This window comes from Peromyscus leucopus, chromosome 9, assembly GCF_004664715.2.
Source record: "Peromyscus leucopus breed LL Stock chromosome 9, UCI_PerLeu_2.1, whole genome shotgun sequence".
Lineage (NCBI taxonomy): Eukaryota > Metazoa > Chordata > Mammalia > Rodentia > Cricetidae > Peromyscus > Peromyscus leucopus.
Genome location: NC_051070.1, coordinates 32,944,525 through 32,960,359, shown reverse-complemented (window position 1 = coordinate 32,960,359; position 15,835 = coordinate 32,944,525). Strand labels below are relative to the sequence as shown.

At 34.1% G+C, this 15,835-nt stretch overlaps 1 pseudogene; it reads left to right on the top strand.

Moving 5' to 3' along the window:
- The first annotated feature begins 13,946 nt into the window (after positions 1 to 13,946).
- On the top strand, positions 13,947 to 15,110 carry LOC114702553 (annotated as a pseudogene).
- Positions 15,111 to 15,835: the final 725 nt, after the last annotated feature.

The window sequence follows — 15,835 nt, the reverse complement described above, 5'->3', positions numbered from 1 at the left end:
ATATAAAATTAATCATTTTACTGAATCATATTTTAGTTTTACTTGTAAATGAGATGATAAAATAATTTGTGATTATCCTTTAGAGAAGAAAATTATCTTGAATTTATTTTTTTAAGTAATGCCATTTCCGATACTACCATGAGAACATCGGAGCCCTTTACTGTCGCACAGAAAGATTTCAGTGAGTTTGAACACCCGGCTCTTGTTAAAATCCAGAACTCATTTCTGAGCATTCTGTTTCTCCATACAAAAGTGATTACACAATGAAAATAAATATGAGAAGTCCAAGGGGCCTCTTATACACACTTATTCATGCTTCTTATGCTAGAGATGGGATTCCTTGGCCCCTCTCTAAGTGTTTTGTTTTTTTTTTTTTTTTCTGATATCTTTGCAGGGCAGTGAATATTGTGTTAGAATAGGTGGTACATAAGAACTGAACCCCAAAGAGGAGAGTTATTATTAAAATTCAATTGTTAAAATTGCGTATTATGCTTATTTGATTGAAAGGGAAAAAGAATAATTAAACTTTGGCTCACATCAATGGTTAAGAATTTGTTTTTATGTTTCCCCCTTAATTCCCTAACATTCTAGACATTTCATCAGAAATAAAAAATGTACATATTTTCTGTAAAACTAAGAGAAAATCTTTCATCTAATTTTCCATTAAAAACAGCATGATGAGTTGTTTTTAAGAACAAAGACAAAGTCAAAATGAAAATTTCATAAACATAGAAATGTTATCTTATAAAGAAAAAAGATGGCGAAATTACTTTCTTATTTCACCAGCACTGCTAGTTTGAAGATTAAAAAATATCAACCTATCGAGGAAGGAAAAAAGTCTCTGTGAAGCACAGAGAACAGAAAATGCTAAAATGCCCTCATTTATGACTGTGAGGGTAAGGTGTCTCCTACTGTTATTAAATGTTTAATGTAGCTGTTGGCAGGTGTGTATAATGAGCTATGTTTCATGTCTGGGAGGCTGCTAATGGAACTAGCTCTTATTCACCTACTGCACAATGTGGAAATCATCCCCGCACTTCTAAAAATTCATTATCATCCTGCTCCCTTTAAGTAAAGATTGTCTTTGGCATACAGTGGCTTGAAATTTTGTTCAATTTTATTTGCTTTGAATAAAATGGACATTTTTGCTTGTTAAGGAAACATAAAACTCAGACTCTGGAAGATTTCACTGTATAAAAAAGTATTTGATTATCAAAGGTCAAGTGTGGTGGAAGGTGCTGGTTGTGTAAAAACATTCTGCAGGACTTACTTAAGACTAAGAATCTCTTCTAATGGTATTACCTGCTGTTTTGTAACGTACTGAATTAATTTTCTTTTGGTTGTTCAAGTTAACCAATTGATCTAATTACCTCAAAAGGTGGCATACTAATACACCTTGGACTTGACAGAAATTAATAAAATATTAGAAAATGAAATATAATTTCTATATCATATTACATTTATATATTTTATGTAACATATATTCTATATAATTTGTAGAAATTATATTGAATATATAATTTATCTATATAATTATATATCTAATGAATAGAAAAATACTAATACACAGTATTAACAATATTTCAAAATGTTGGAACTATGGGGTTTAAATTAAATACTCTACATCTCTTATATGTGAATTTATAAACTATATAAACTATATTGTGAAAAATTCAGAGCAATCATTCTAAAAGACTTTTATTCCTGATATTCAATAAAACATGTAGTCTTACAAAGTATGTGAAATGAATTGGATGCAAATGATAAACCATTTGAATAGAGAGACACACCTAAAAGCTAGCTCTAAAGAATTGAAAGTAGATATTGAGAACGTGTTTGAAAAAGTCTCTGTATGTAAAAGAGAGTTATTTTTCTGTATAAGATGTATACTCCCTGAAAGGGGAATTCTGAATAATATGCAGACAAATTTCCCTTCTTTCACAAACATATGTATATCAATGGTATTATAATACAGATGCTACAGATTTCTACCTCCCTTTTTGTCCTGTAACACATAAAGAAAAGCATGTTTTCAAAGAAAAAGCATATTGTGTGGACATTTGAAATGTGGATATTTAATTAGATATTCATTATCATCATTTACAAAGATTTCTTTTATGTTAAAAGTAACTTATATCCATCCATGGCAATTTCTTAGGTCCTGTGTTTAAAATATTTGGTGTAGGAGAGAGAACTGAATATGATATAGATATAGTAGTTGATAATTATATATATATATATTATATATATAATCTTTATTTTAATAACTCTGATAAAACACACAAGAGAGTTGAATTTTGTTTTCTAATAACTATCTATAAATGGTCTTGATCCAACTCACTTTGTATTATTTCTTAAGAAAATTGTTTATAGAAACAGGACTCTAAGTGTGAAAATTAACCAAATATGAAAATAGTTCTTTGTTAGTATCACAGTAGCATGGTTTCTACATAAAGTCTTTATTTATGCATTCTTCACAGATACTCAAAATTACTCAAGGTCACATTGCTTATTCTACCCGAATTTTTTATCTACATCTCATATTTATTCCTATGTATGTATGTGTATGATGTTATATGGGGAGAAACATGCTACGATGTACTTGTGGAGTTGAGAAGACAATGCTGTGGAGTTTGTTGTCTCCTTCAACATTTATCTGTACTTTAATGATTGAGGTCAGCATATCTGCTTTGCTCATGAAGTTCCTTTACTCAGTAAGTCATCTCACCAACCCCACAGATATATTTAAATGAGTACTCAACGATCATCAAAGCCCATCTTCTAATAGAAACTTGAGATCAACTTGCAGACAGGTAATCATTGTAGAAAAAAGGGTTTGTAGGTTTTTGGGGTGTTTACCTTTCGACTCTTGTAGTATGCTGAATAACATGAACAAAAGTTAGTTGAAGGGAAGGCTCAGAATTAAAAAGATTAATTTTTCTTTTTTTTGATGAGATGTATAGGTGTTGTCTTCATCAATAGGGTCTTAACATCCATTTGTAGTATGCAACTAATAGCCTTGGCAATAGCCTGGGTTATTTGGGTTATCCCATGAGGTTAACAACTCAATTAAATGTAACTCATTCCCAGAAATACAGGTTTCATTTGGTAATGAGAGATATCCAGTTGGAGCTTCACCTCCCCCGTTATTTGATGATTCCATTTAGATCACATTTAGAAAGCTTATTCATTATTAGGGTTCCATAAGACCCCTCAAATGTCCCTGAGTTTTAGATGTCCTTTCACTGATTCACTCACATCTTCCCCTCTTTCCACATCTATCCATTTGACCCTCCTGGCCCAGCCCCTCACTTCTACACATAATTATATATTCTATTTCCTCTTCATAGGAAGGTCCAACTCTCTTTCCTGGCACCTTACTGTATAATTAACTACTGTGGTTATATTGACTGTAGCTTACTTATTGGGTAATTAACAGGTAAGAGCCACATATAAGTGAATACATGATAGATTTGCTATTTTGAGGGGGAAGGAGTTTGGATTATCACACCCAGGGTGATTTTTTTCTAGCTTCATTTACCTGTGAATTTTATTATTTCATTTTATTTAACAGCTGAGTATTATTCCATTGTGCAAAGGCACAAAGTTTATATTGACTTACCAGCCAATATAATAATTGACTTACCAGTCAATATTTGACTGAATTTAAAGCCCACTCCATGAGATGGAGGACACCCCCAACACAGCACCAGTGGCCAAGAATTGGAAACTACATGGGCCACAGATTTAGGGAAAAATCAAATACTACTATTCTGCTAAAGAACAGAGTAACAGAATGACTCCTATACTGCTCTTCTCATATATCTCTGTCTGGCTCAGTCCTCATTAGAAAAGTTTCTTCTTCAGTAAATGAGAATAAATACAGAGACCCACAACTGGACAATGTGTAGAGAGTAGGAGACATTGGAACATTCAGTCCTAAATGGGACATCTCTATCAAACCTTTCCCTCAGGGGTTAGGGAACTCTGGGAAAGAGAGGAAGAATAAAGGTTATAAGAGCCAGACAGAATGGAGGACACCAAGAATAAAAGGTCTTCTAAAAACAGCAGGACTGATGCATGTAAGAACTCACAGACTATGGCAGCATGCATGGGTCTGTGCCTGATAAGGTCCCGGCACTTAGAAAAGTGGACCCATGCTCATATTGCTAACCTAGAAGCTATCTTCAATAGATAGCGGCTTACAAATGAAAGTTAGTTTTTTTTCCAACATAGTCTCACTGGGGATACAAACCATTTTTCAGGGCAGGCCCCATTCCCAGGAGTAGATGGCCAATACAAAACAAACACAGTGGTATTTGGGGAGGCTTTTTGTCTCATAATGGTTTGCCAGAGCTTTTGGCTTTCTTTATTAATTTTTATTTTTTCCCTACAGATGCTTTATATATAATAAATATTATAATAATATAATATAATAATATAATAAAAATAATAATATAGTATACTATTATAATAAATATAATATAATATAATATAATATAATATAATATAATATAATAAATGTTTATTGTGTGGTGTTTTTATGGATTTCTTTTTGTGCAAATGTATGTGTCTCTGTAACTCTATAGTTTATTGGGCTTTTTGTTTGGCCCATTTCCTTCCATTTCATTATTTTTTCCTAGTTTGCTTTTTTTCATTTTACCTAACAGTATTAGTAGCAGGAGGAGGAGTACTAATATTAGTATCTAGATGCCTCTTTGTATCCTAATAAGAGAGAGAGAAAAGATTTCAGTGGATGGAATAGTGTAAGATTTCTGGAAAAACTTGTGGAGGGTGAACATAATTAAAATATATTTAATAATCTTTTTTAGTTAAATTTGTTTAAAATGCAAATAAATAAATTTTAAAAATTCAGATCAAAATTAAAATTACTGTAATATAAGATCTAAGTTGAAAAGAAATACCAAGAAGACTATTTAGATCTAAATAGAAGAGATACCAAGTCATTCATAATAAAGTTAGCTTTCTTTTCATTTTAAATAATGCATACTAAATTTATTTGAAAATGAAGAGGTTTATTATAAGTCAGCAATACCTTTTACATAACCTAAGCTTGGAAAAATCAAGCCCCAGTAAAAAATCAGATTGACATTCTGAATTATTTAGTTTTGTTGGAATCACAAAATACCATATCCTCTTTGCCTGCTACTCCACAAGCTGAAAATATTAATTTACAAGATCAACGTTGTCTTTTCCTTCATTCTTATTCTCTAAGAATTATTTTTATAGAAGGCCTCATTAAAAAAATATTTTTACAACATTTAATTCAAACGTCTCCATGATCCTCTCTCTATGATGTTCCAACATTTGTTTATTCAAGAAACATTTATCCAGAATCAACAATATGCTTTGCACATCATATACTTAGAAAAAAATATATGACAGCTTGCAGTCACAAAGATAAAGTCAAACAGAAAGAGAGACAAGCAGCTAAATTCCACATGATTGGTTACACCACATATAGGAGTCTATTTCCAGCCTTCCTCCATAAACGATATAAAGTGTCACAATGAAGATCCCATTGATCTGCTTGGAAGACAAGATGTCTTGTTCAGTTCCCCAATAGGAAAGGATAGCTGAGGTAGGAGGGAAAATGGAAAGCAACAGGAATTGAGAGCAGTGTAGCACAAGAGGAGAAAGTAACTTTCCATAAGGCAAAGTTAAAATGTAGCAGGAAAACTGACTACATAAAAAACTAGATCACAGATGCACTGGACAAAATAGTAATCGTTCATTTTAGTCAATATTCTTTGATTTTTCCAACTAGTACTTAATTATCTGATGTACCACTTTTTTTTCTTTGGGATAAATCAGATTTTTAGTTAAAAACTCTATATACCCAAATTCAATTATATGACACAATTTTAGCTTATCTTTAGTCTTTTCTAAATCACCTTGATTTCTTCAGAGAGTACACGGCAACAGACAAAAAGCATTTTCTCTTCATTTTCAAATAAATTTAGTATGCATTATTTAAAATGAGAAGAAAGCTGTTTTCAAGTGATTCATCCATCATTGTTGGAGAGATGCTGGCTGTTCATTCAACTGCTAGTACACTGCCATATTCAGAAAATGTCTAATATCCTAGAATATAACAAAATAATGTTTTGTAGAATAAGATATTTGTTACAAAGGTAGAAATAATTCTCTCTAAAAAAAAGCGCTAAATTTATTTTAATCTAAACATGTTTTTCTACAAATAATGTCAAAAGTAAAATATCAGGATTAGGATAAAAATCGGAAGTAAGAGTAAGGTACAGACTGTCAATGAGAACCAACAGGAAGAATATTTTGAAGACTAGAAAATGAGAACCACGGAGAATCACATCATCAAATTACCTGCCAACTGTAGGTTAACTACAATAATAACTAAAAAGTCTCACAAAAATCTGAGAATGTTGATACATTACATAGCAGTAAATTTCAGAAAAGAAAAAAAAAAGATCTAGAAAATTGAAGAACTAAAATTAAGGTTGTCTGTGAATTATTTCTTTCTCAGTTCTTTTCTTCTTTTTTGTAAATTGCAATATCTTATGTTTCAATATAGATATGAGGAATTGCATCAAGTGGGTCAAATGTACTTCCAAAACCCAATTTTACATATTTTCATAAACTATAATTAGCACTGTTTATCACAATTTTTTTATTATTTAATTTATTTTTAAAAACTCAGTGAATAGGTTTTTTTGTCTACTGGGTGTTAGAAGGAAAACATAAATGCTTATTTCAGTATTTTTGTATAAATTATTTTTCATATTTACAAATTTCACTGTGTATTATTTAGTAACATTAAATCATTTTTGTAAATTTAGAAAAAGCTACATTGCCAGACCATAACTAGTACAGTTAATCAATTACTCTTGGGATTAGATTTCAACCATTGACAGAGGATATGTGGACAATTTGACAGTTTCACTTTTTATTCCTCTTTATTTTATGCTTAAAATGATTTTTAAAATGGTAACATGAGAAAACTATATTTAGAAGTAATTATGAGCATTTTCAACCCAGAAATATACATGTAAAGGTCATTCTCCCCTCTACATTTTTACTGCTCAATGCTGGGAGCAGCAAAAGTAGTCCAACACCTGAATTTCCATTTCAAATTAATTTCTCAACTTAGTGCCTTTTTAAGAAAACACACTAGTAAGCTTCTTATATTTATTGGTCTTTTTTGCTTGGAATCCCTTCAGCATGGGATGAACTCAGTTTTATCAGGCTAGAGAAAGAAGATCTCCAATTCTTCTTTCTCCTCTCTCCTTGTAGATAATGCTCAAAAACCTTTTTTCTACCAGAAGTCATTCCCCTCTAAGCTTCTTTTGAACCTCCTTTCTCTCCCCTCGTCTCTCACGTGATCACCACAGCTGTACAGTAGAACTACTCCTTCCCATCTCTTCTGTTTCATAAATGCCTATTTGCCATTTCTCATGCTGCTAAGATGATCCTCTTCTGTGAATTTATTTGCATTTCCACTCTCTGTCATATTCTATAACACATTAAGCTCTGAATTTGCTTTTGTACTTCATAGATATCTCTGCATAAATCTGGAGGAAATGTTGCATGATACATTAGTTCATAGGTAGATTTTTGATATTCAAGTGGTGGAGTTCTCTAACATTTCCATAGGAATGATATTCTTTGCTTTCCAGTCCAAGAAAGAATAGAGGAAAAAAAGGAAGTACAAGGACCATCAGGTCCTGCTATGTATATTGCATACTTATTTTCACTGTAATGTATATATTGTGGTAAGTCTCAGAAGTATTTCCTTGTCTGTTAACAGGTGATGCAACCAAGAATTAGAGTTGTGTCAAAGTGTTGTCAAGAGAAGTAAGTGAAAAATAAGAGGAACTGTGATCGCATCACTATACTTGGAGGAGTGTAATGATCATGCTTTCTGAAAGAGAAGAAAGTAAACTGAGCAGATAGAAGTAGGGAGATGTCTCTACCACATTCCCTTGCTCTGGCAGGAAATTACAGCAAGAGTCAATCCGAATGTTTGCTGCTTCTGTCTCTCTGCCCTCTATTCCCTTCTGAATATCATTGTTCCTTACCTGAATATTCCTTTTATCCTATTACATAATCCTAGAAGTTTTAGCTTTCTTCTAAACCTGATGTGCTGAGCAACCTCTCAGGAGAACTGAAGAGATATTTCCCATGATTAAATCTTCTCTCTATACAAACAGTCCATACATTGATTATAAAAATGGAGAGCCATCACCAACTATAATTTGGTGAGTGAAATTTGGAAGCCTTTTTAGGTACATCAAGGATTTATATGAATCCAATCTATATCATGTCTGAAGCATTTCTCTCAAAATTAGCGTTTCCATGGTCTTTTTTTATATAGATGTTCAATTTCAGCTAATTATAAGATGATTGTTTATCTCATGTAAATACACACCTGGGACATACAATGCAAATTTGGATTCATTGTTTCAACAAAATGTTCTCTACATATCCCATATCATTCTACATTTTCAAGAAAGTGCAGATAGTCATTTTTGGACTATCTGCTTTTTATATTTTTTAAGATTTATTCTTATTTTATATGTATAGAAGTTTTGCAGCATGTCTATGAATCACATTCATGCAGGACTTATTGAGACCAGAAGAGGGTGGTAGATTCTCGAGAGCTGGTGTTTCTGACAATTATGTGCTGCCCTGCGGGGTTCTGAGAACTGAGTCAAGGTCATCTGGAAGAGTAAGCATTAATCTTAACTACTGGATCATCTATCTAGCTCCCAAAGATAATACGTTTAAAAACTAACTATAAAATATATACTTTTGTTGTATTATAGATTCAGTTCTATAAGCTAGGTTTTTCCAAAGCACATACTTTTCATTATTCTAGAATTTGACAAAGCATACCATTTGCGAAATATATTCTCATTTTGTAAAATGGTAGAGAGGAGGAAGACTTTATATATTTTTGAAAGGTTATCTTTTTTTAAGTGAGATCTTGTTGGTCTGCTAGTGCTACCATATCAAAATAGGTGACTTTTAGAAACTTGTCTTCTTTATATAAACCTGCAATTTATTTCCTAACAATTTTTGAGGTAACAAGTACAAGGCAGATATGCTGGAAAACTAAGTTGTTGGTCCTTCTTCTTGTTGTGCATTAAGACACCATGTTTAAATAATGCCATGTTGCCTTTTCTCTGTGGGATAGATAAGTATATTTGTGAGATGGAGAAAGAGACAGAGAGAGACAGGGAGAAATAGAGGGAGGTAGAGACAGAGAGGACAGAGACACAGATACACAAAGAGAGATAGAAAAAGACAGGGGGGATTGATTTGGGGTATTTTATCTTGTAAGGCCACTGTTCCTCTTTATTTGTAGCCTCATAATTATGATCCATTAATTACCTCACTAAAATTTTATCATTAAATATGGCTAGGTATTTAAGGTGAATTTGTTCAGGCCATACTTTGGAAAGTTAAAATTGCTTTATATGACTTACCAAGTTACAAACTATTTATTTTACAGTATTTTAAAGGTTAAGTTTGTAATTTAAGATTAAGTTTGTAAACTAGTGTTTCATTCATCAAGATATATTAATAACTGGAGTAAATGTTAAAGTGTTTTTTTTCAGCCTTGACAATTTAATTCCTTATAGAGGTATACTCAGTTTACATTATGTAAAAAAACAAAGACTAACTTCCTCATTGATAACTAACACCTCTACTTCTGTAAATAATGTTATTTTTACTTATTATGTTTCAAACATATACTATTGTTTAAATTTCAGGTTTTATTAATTCACCCTTCTCCAGATAAATCTGTGGTAATCTGGAGCAATTTTTTTTAAATAATACTCATAATACATTAATTATGTGTGAGCAAATACGGTATCTCAGTAGGTAGAGTGCTTTAGTTTAAGTCTAATAAAATGAGTTCAGTAAGCAGATCCTCAAGTGTGGCCAGAAATCACTCACACCTGAGAGTTGTGCTCTGATCGCCAGATATATGCTGTGCCATGCATGGGCATTTACGCCCACACCAATTTTTTTTTAAGTATGTGCTATTCTTGATATCCTGCATGACTTAAAATTTATATTATACATAATTTAGCCTTTCACACAAATTAATGAAAATTTAATAATTTACATGTTTGGACCACAAACTGATTATCCTTCCTAGGTTATGGAAATTGTATTTGAAGAATAAGACCTTCATCACATTACATTATCATATGTACTGTAACAAGATGGGTACATCCTTAGCAGATGTTTCTATCTCATGAGCTTAATTTAACAAGCCCTACTTTAAGCTTTTAAAAGCTTCTAAACACATAAGGAATGATCATTAAAACATTAACAGTCCAAAGAGGGGAGAGATGTCTCATTGGATAACTTTGATAATTTGTTTGCAATTCTCTAGTGGAGAAGGTAAGAAAAGTCAAATAGAGCCTGGACACATGCAAACATAAATTCTCTAAATAGCAAAGTGCTTAAGTCGTTTTCCAAGAAATGTTTCCAAAATCCAGTCAAAAACAGTTTGAGAAATGTCAGAGAAAGAATGGGCATAAGAGCAAGAATCCAGTGAATCCAGTCAATGCTTTTCTGATTAAATAAGAACTAAACACCCCCAAAGGTCCTGAGACATAATACTATATCAATTATCAAAATAACTCCTAAGTTTCCTTCTTCCTTCCCCTCCCCTGTCTTCAAAAGATAGGCTACAATATTTCTTCTATTCGTGTCAGGCAACAAGTCTTGGCTTATTATCAGAGGGTGTAGAATACCTCTTTGTATGTCCTAACTCTGAATAAATAACTGGCATATGAAAGAATACAAGACCTTCAAATATAGAAGAAAGGTGCAAATCTATGAGAACTACTAATGCTGCAAAAGGCTACCTGGACCTAAATCTGACTTGGGTATGATTAAATGCACTGAACTCTTTGTGAATGATGAAAGCCATGAGCTAGCAGAAGTCAAGGATACCTTCAAGTACTCTATTTGAAAATCCAGAGATATAATACGACAAGGGGGGAATTAAAGAAGCAGCAACTGCAGAGAACAGTGGCTGAGAATTACAACCAGAGGATTTATGGAACAGACTATAATGGGAGGTCATTCCTATTTGTAGACCTTTCAGCTTGTCAATTCATGTGGTTGAGGTCCCTGAGTTTTAAAATATGTCAATATGTTAGTATGTAGCAAATAACTAGTACCACTGCATTTGTTTTCATCCCAGAATTCAACAAATATGTAATGATAAATTTGCTATGGTACTTGTGTTCCTCCTTAAGAAAACATTTGTGCTAATTTCTATTCTATTTTGTCGAGACACTTTAAACATGATTATGTTTGATCCAAATATACTGAAGGCTCACATGTTAGAGCATATATTTATGCCACAGTCCAAGTGTTTCTATATGACAAACAACTGAGTGCATAAAACTTTTGTTTGTGGTCTGGTTATTAATCCCAAGGCCACAGGCATAGTCATCAAGCACTGCACACAGAGCTACAGTTGAAGCCTCTTTTCGTTTTTCTAGGCAGTGTCTCACTATTTGGCCTTCTCTGACCTTAAACATGCAAACATCCCACCATGCCTCCCAAACATTGGGAACACAGACAAGTGTCACTAAGTTTGGAAGGATATAAGTATGTTCCAACAGTTTGTTCTTCAGCACTTCCAAAATATTACTTAACATGTGATAACAACAGTACTGTTGTTGCAAAGTCTGATAACAGAATCTATCTTTATCTCATTGAGTTCGATGTACTTAGATTTTACTCTAATATTATTTGAGTTATTGTCTTTGTCAGTCATGTTACAGACTCTCTGTTCCGTTCCTGTTAGTAGTTTACAGATTCCTTTACTTTCTGGATACCCATCACTACTATTTATTCAAGCACCTTTTTTTTCTCTTCAAAACTTTTAACCAACTTAGTACCAAAAGCTTTTCTTTTCTTAAAGATAGTTCACTCTTCACTGGCACTGTTGCTGACCTCCTTTATACTGATCATCTTTCTTTACTATGGCCATAATATTAGATAAAACAAGAGAAAAATAAGATCTAATTTAGCTTGTGGTTCCACAAGAACTTAGTTGGCTGAGGAAGAAGTTCTGTACAGCAGAAGTGGCTGAGTTTCAGCACAGCATGGCCAACTGAGAAGCAGATAACAAATCTCAAAACAGTGCAGGTGTAACCTAAAGGTTACATCCATCCACTTCCACTAGCTGTGTCCTTCCTACTGAAGGCCCCACAACCTCCCTAAACAGCATGGCTATCTGGGAACAAGAACTGGAAGATGAGAATGTGGAAGAAACCAAGTGAGTTATAAATTTCCTTAACAAAAGAAGATCCAAAGGAGAAAAGTATAACAACTCTATTTAATCAAAATATTACATTAAAAAGAAGACTTTAGAAGCAAAAACAAAACACCCAGAGGAAAGCTTGTTTCTACACTTAGATCCCATGGAACATGGGCTGACAAAACAAAATGAAATTTACCTAAAGGAAATAGTGTAATAATAAAAGATTAAGTGAAGAAATTCAGATTTCTTTTCTAGTCTAAGGCAGGGCTGCTCTGTTTTAAGGATAGCATGATCTGCCGTGAGAACAGACAGTTAGTTTAGTGCTGTGATATAAATAAATCTGGATTCTTCTCAGAAGGTTCAATTAAAAGACAGTAAGAGGAATTTAGGTGTGGGTGATGTGCCATATTCTGTTTTTGCTTCTTGGACCTATGCTTGATCAAATTTTCCTACTATGTACTCTTGGCATTAAGTTCTAAATTCCACAGACCCAAGACCACAAGCCCATTGCCCATGGCTGAAACCTCCCAAACTCTGACAAGATAAACCTTTCTGCTTTTTTAAATTTACTTTGTGTGTGTATGTGTGTGTGTGTGTGTGTGTGTGTGTGTCTTGTAGAATAGTATATTAATATGTGTTATATTTGTTTATGCTGTAGAATGTTAGTTTGATGATGCAACGATGTGTTGTACTCCTTAGGTTACATTTGTTTAACTCTATAAAGCTGTGCTATTTGGCCTGTTCAAAACACATGATGGTCTAACAAAGAGTTGAAAGGCCAACAACAACTAGGAGAAAGGATAGGTGGGGCTGGCAGGCAGAGAGAATAAATAGAAAAAAAAGCAGGAAGCAAAAAGATCAAAGAGGAAGAGAAGGAGGAGGACACTACAGACCAGGCACCCAGCCACACAGCCAGACACAGTGTAAGAGTGAAAATAAGATATACAGTAGTAAGAAAAGGAAAAACTCCAGAGGCAAAACGTAGATGGAATAATTTAAGAAAAGCGCGGAAGAAACTAGCCAAACTAAGGCCAGGCATTCATAAATATAAGACTCTGTGGTGGGCCCTCAAAAGAGTAAAGAGTAAAACAACAACAACTACACACACACACACACACACACACACACACACATATATGTATATGTATATATATATATATATATTTTTCACTTACCAAAACTGACAGTTTTAGTGATATTTCTTAGAGAATTCTAGCTTCCATAAAATTATGGTAGTATAGAATAAAATGATCATATAAAATTAATAAGTATAGAAAATATCTTTAACAAGATTCTGGTTTTGAGTTTTCCTTTCCTATAAGAAACATCACACTGGACATGAAAGAGATCTAACTCCCAACTCATGATCTTTGAGCCTAAACAGCACATTTTTCTGAGATTGTCTTATCTTCTGGGGCAGAGGACCAAAGTAAAGTACATGACATATTTCTTAGTCTTTGCTCTATCCTTCCAATGAGTTATAACACTGGCAAGATTAAGGGGGCGGGGACCAGAATGTTTCTCTCCACATTTTTGCCCAATATAGTAAATCAACTCACTTCCCAATATACATTGGAAATATACACTAATTAAAGTCATAACCTTGATAATTCTCCAGACCTGAAAAATGGTATAATTCTTGACAAAGAAACAGATGTGTAGGGGAGGCCGCCTGTTTGCCCCAACCAAAAACCTGGCGTCATTGGCACCGCAGAGTGAACACCACCCAAAAGAGATATGCCATCTATTCTGCCCTGACTGCCTCAGCCTTACCAGCATTAGTGATGTCTAAAGGTCATTGTATTGATGTTCCTGAACTCCCTTTGGTAGTTGAAGAAAAGGTTGAAGGTTACAAGAAGACTGAGGAGGATGTTCAACTGCTTCAGAAACTTAAAGCTTGGAATGACATCAAACAGGTATATGCCTCTCAGAATGAGAGCTGGCAAGGGCAAAATGAGAAACCTACCACAGATCCAGCGCAGGGGACCCTGCATCACCTATGATGAAGATAATGGTATCAAGGTCTCCAGAAACATCCCTGGTATTATTCTGCTTGATGTAAGAAAGCTGAACATTTTGAAACTTGCTCCTGGTGGGCCTGTGGGGCGTTTCTGCATTTGGTCTGAAAGTGCTTTCCGGAAGTTGAATGAATTGTATGGCACTTGGCAGAAGGCTGCCTCTCTCAAAAGTTACTATAACCTTCCCATGCACAAGATGATGAACACAGACCTTAGCAGAATCTTGAAAAGCTCAGAGACCCAACGAGCCCTCCAATCACCACATAAGAAGATTCATTGTAGAATCTTTTTTTTTTTTTTTTTTTTTTTTGAGACACGGTTTCTCTGTGTAACTTTTCGCTGCCTTTACTGGAACTCACTTGATAGCCCAGGCTGGCCTCGGACTCACAGAGATGCACCTGGCTCTGCCTCCCAAGTGCTGGGATTAAAGGCATGCACCACCACCACCAGGCTCATTGCAGAATCTTGAAGAAGAATCCACTGAAGAACCTGAAAATCATGTTGAATTTGAACCCTTACACAAAGACGATGTGCAGGAATACCATTCTGTGCCAGGCCAGAAATCACAAACTCCGGGTGAAGAAGCTGGAAGCAGCAGCAGCAGCATTGCCAACCAAAACTGGAAAGGGGACTCCAGACAAGAAGCCTGCAGAAAGTAAGAAGGAAAAGAAGCCTGTGGGTGTCAAGAAGCTGAAGAAGCCTGCAGGAAAAAAAAGGCTCCAGCAACCAAGAAACCAGCAGCTAAGAAGAAGCCGGTAGAAAAGAAACCTACCACAGAAGAGAAAAAGTCTGCTGTTTAAACAATTAAAATCTGTTTCATTCCATAGAGTAGAGACAGCCTATTTGAATAAAAACCTATTCAGAGATGCAAAACATAAATAAATATAATTCCCAGATTGCACAATGGGTTCTTCGTTAATACAGACAATCGTAGAGTCAGGCCTTACATCTAGGTGATACTGTAATTGAATTTGGTAGACCATGGTGGTACAATACCTCATGTTGTTATTTGGGTATGAGGCTCTCAGAGTTTCCCCACAGCTTACTGGTTGTGGGTACAAGGGGAGAATGAATGGATTTCTTGAAGCTGATGCAGCTAATTGTATTTTCGGATAGCCTTTTCTTACCTGATATCCAGCATTTATAGTCCTGTGCTAACTTTGATGAAACTAATGAAAAACAAAATGAATGCTTTGGAATTAGTATACCTAAAGTTGTTTCCTTGGTGAATTATCATTGGTATAGCACAATGAATCTTGTTTTTGTTGTTTCCTTTTTATTTGTGGCTTTTAGCCAACTTGTGGTATCTTGCCAACCTTCTGGTGAATTTTCTTAACCAAAATTATGTTTCTTGTTGAGCAATTTGTTGGACAAGGAAGGTTTGTCGTTTGTTTATGTTTCTGGCTCCAATTTGCAGAAACATTAAGAGGCACAGATAAACAGGTATATGTGAAGATCTCTTGTGGCTTGTATGTGAATGGAAAAATGCTAATTCTGTTTTGGAACTCCCTGTGAAAATTTTATT